This window comes from Hylobates moloch, unplaced genomic scaffold (assembly GCF_009828535.3).
Source record: "Hylobates moloch isolate HMO894 unplaced genomic scaffold, HMol_V3 SCAFFOLD_20, whole genome shotgun sequence".
In the NCBI taxonomy this organism is placed as follows: Eukaryota; Metazoa; Chordata; class Mammalia; order Primates; family Hylobatidae; genus Hylobates; species Hylobates moloch.
Window position 1 is genome coordinate 14519998 of NW_026652295.1, and position 3819 is coordinate 14523816.

The window sequence follows — 3819 nt, forward strand, 5'->3', positions numbered from 1 at the left end:
CTGTCTCTTTTAAAAAATAATTTAAAAATAATTAAGGAAAAACAAGAAGTATATCTCTCCTTTTTTTTTCCTTCTTTTTGAGGCAGGGTCTCACGCTGACACCAGGCTGGAGTACAGTGGCACGAACTCGGCTCACTGCAAACTCCACCTCCCGGGTTCAAGTGATTCTCCTACCTCAGCCTCCCGATAGCTGGGACTACAGGCACACACCACCACACCCAGCTAATTTTTGTATTTTTAGTAGAGACGGGGTTTCACCATGTTGGCCAGGATGGCCTCGATCTCTTGACCCCGTGATCTGCCCGCCTTGGCCTCCAAAGGCAGGAGGATCACTTGAGCCCAGGAGTTTGAGACCAGCCTGGGCAACATAGTGAGATCTCATCTCTATTTTTTTTTAATAAAAAATTAAAACAAAAAAAGGCTCCAATATATGGCAGATAGAATTATAGAGAAAAGCCACAGTAGCTAATAACCTGCAATGCACTGAAAACGGACAACTGTGCTAAAAAGACCATAGAAACCGAACAATTGTGTACTGCACGATCCTTGCAGAGGAAAGGGGTCTAGAGTTTCAACCCCTAGCAGTAGAAGTGGATGTTGCAGCAAGTACAGGCTCAGCTGTCATCTGTGCCCTAGGGCAGGGTTCAGTAGGTTAGGGGTTAAGAGACAGTGTACCTCATAAGAAGTGGTCAAGTTTCTTTCTGAGTTTCAGTTCTTCATTTATAGAAAGAGGATAGTAATGCACACAGTACACAGATTGTGGAAGACTAAAAATAGACCAGTATCAAAAATATTAAAAATTCTGAAAAATTCAGAATAAGATAGACCCTATTCCCAACCTATTTTCTGGAACATCAGCTGTATGGAATATTAATAGGAGTTACCAAAAGAGAAGTTTCCACACTCAAATAAAAATGGGAAATGCTGGCCAGGCGCAGTAGCTCACTCTTGTAATCCCAGCACTTTGGGAGGCCAAGGCGGGTGGATCACCTAAGGTTAGGAGTTTGAGACCAGCCTGGCCAACATGGCAAAACCCCATCTCTACTAAAAATACAAAAACGTTAGCCAGGCATGGTGGCAGGTGCCTGTAATCCCAGCTATTTAGGAGGATAAGGCAGGAGAATCGATTGAACCCAGGAGGCAGAGGTTGCAGTGAGCCGAGATCATTCCACTGCACTCCAGCCTGGGCAAAAGAGCAAGACTTCGTCTCAAAAAATAAAAAGGGGGGCCGGGCGCGGTGGCTCACACCTGTAATCGCAGCACTTTGGGAGGCCGAGGCGTGTGGATCACTTGAGGTCAGGAGTTCGAGACCAGCCTGACCAACATGGAGAAACTACGTCTCTACTAAAAATACAAAACTAGCTGGACATGGTGGCACATGTCTGTAATCCCAGCTACTTGGGAGGTTGAGGCAGAAGAATTGCTTGAACCCAGGAGGCAGAGGTTGCAGTGAGCCGAGATCATGCCATTGCACTCCAGCCTGGGCAACAAGAGTGAAACTCTGTCTCAAAAAAAAAGGAAATGCTAGGTCACAAGGAGGTCTCATACATCACCAGTTGACATAGAAATACATGCAAATTTGCAATATCTTCCAACATTTTAAATGCACATCTCCTTTGACATGGCAATCCTGCTAATGAGATGAAGGAGAAACACTAAATGAATTTTTCTTTTTTTTTTTTTATGAGGCAGAGTCTCGCTCTGTCGCCCAGGCTAGAGTACAGTGGTGTGATCTTGGCTCACTGCAACCTCCGCCTCCCAGGTTCAGGTGATTCTCCTGCCTCAGCCTCCTGAGTAGCTGGGATTACAGACATGCACCATCACAGCCGGCCAATTTTTGTATTTTTAGTAGAGACAGTGTTTCACCATATTGGTCAGGCTGGTCTTGACCTCCTGACCTCGTGATCCGCTCACCTCAGGCTCCCAAAGTGCTGGGATTACAGGCATGAGCCACTGTGCCCAGACTCTAAATGGATTTCTTTTTTTTTTTTTTTTTTTTTTTGAGACGGAGTCTCGCTCTGTCGCCCAGGCTGGAGTGCAGTGGCGCGATCTCGGCTCACTGCAAGCTCCGCCTCCCTGGTTCACGCCATTCTCCTGCCTCAGCCTCTCCGAGTAGCTGGGACTACAGGCGCCCGCCACCACGCCCGGCTAATTTTTTGTATTTTTAGTAGGGACAGGGTTTCACCGTGGTCTCGATCTCCTGACCTCGTGATCCGCCCGCCTCGGCCTCCCACAGTGCTGGGATTATAAGCATGAGCCACTGCACCCGGCCTAAATGGATTTCTTATTGTAGGACTTCTTCAAGGCAATAATTTGGTATGTAGCATCTCCCAAACATATTTAAACCCAGATTCCTCTTCTTACGAGACATCTCCTGGGACTAGAGTTCCAAGGAAGACATTTGGGAACACTCAATTAGACCATGCATGAGAGCTCCTGGCACAGATGGTTTTCCAGAAGACTTTCTATTTTCTTCTGCTAGTCCCAAGATTGGCCTCAGACCTCTTATCCCATCATCACCATCTGTTCCTTATGACCAAAGTCTTTCTCTTCCCTGGCCAGCTACACAATCAGATATATTTCAGCAACTTCCCTCTGCCCTCCTTTCTCTGAAGTATAGATTCCTGTAGGAGTTTCCTAAAGATCTTTGCGGCTCATAGTCATGAAGAATAAAGAACAAAAATGTTTTCTCCTCCAATGTCCTTCTCTTTATTCATTTTGTCTCTATAAGGAATGGCAAGGTCAAGCAGATATAAGAGGTGAGCCTGGGTATGTGAAAGACCCAAAGCAAAATTAACTAAATTTCAAAGAAAAATTAGATAATACGCCAGACGTGGTGGCTCACACCTGTAATCCCAGCACTTTGGGAGGCTGAGTAGGGCAGATCACCTGAGGTCAGGAATTCCAGACTAGCCTGACCAACATGGAGAAACCCTGTCTCTCCTAAAAATACAAAATTAGCCGGGTGGGGTGGCACATGCCTGTAATCCCAGCTAGTCAGTAGGCTGAGGCAGGAGAATCCCTTGAATAGGGACGTGGGAATCTCAACAAGAAGGACCTTGTATGCCGTATACAGTGGAGCACTGGTAACTGGATGCTACATACACAAGTGAAGTCTAAAATTAATCCCTACATAAATGAACAAACTAACTGGACATACATTGAGTATAAGTCATTAAGTCATAGTGACTGCCTTGAGAATTAAAAATATATAGAGATCTTGGCAAGAAGCAGGCCCATTTGAGTAAGGCTATCTTGTTTAATGAAGTAAGCTGTTCCCATGTCACAGAGACAGTATGAGAGTCTCCTTAAAAGAAATTCCTAGTGCTCGCTTCGGCAGCACATATACTAAAATTGGAACGATACAGAGAAGATTAGCATGGCCCCTGCGCAAGGATGACACGCAAATTCGTGAAGCGTTCCATATTTAAAAAAAAAAAAAAAAAAAAAAGAAATTCCTAGTGAAGACCGGGCACGGTGGCTCACGCCTGTAATCCTAGCACTTTGGGAGGCCGAGGCGGGCGGATTGCCTGAGCTCAGGAGTTCGAGACCAACCTGGGCAACATGGTGAAATCCTGTCTCTACTGAAATTAAAAAAAAAAAAATTAAGCCAGGTGTAGTGGTGGGCGCCTGTAGTCCCAGCTACTCGGGAGGCTGAGGGAGGAGAATCGCTTGAACCCAGGAGGCAGAAGTTGCAGTGAGTCTAGATCGAGCCACTGCACTCCAGCCTGGCTACAGAGCAAGACTCCATCTCAAAAAAAAAAAAAAAAGCAAAGAAAGAAATTCCTAGTGAAATAGCTTTTGCTGTGCTGGGCAAAG

General features: G+C 45.7%; 1 non-coding gene across 1 annotated transcript; it reads left to right on the forward strand.

The window, feature by feature from the left end:
* The first annotated feature begins 3324 nt into the window (after nt 1-3324).
* Nucleotides 3325-3431, forward strand: LOC116460567 (U6 spliceosomal RNA). Its single transcript, XR_004245856.1, has one exon. It is a non-coding gene; the product is annotated as a U6 spliceosomal RNA (small nuclear RNA).
* The last annotated feature ends 388 nt before the right edge of the window (nt 3432-3819 follow it).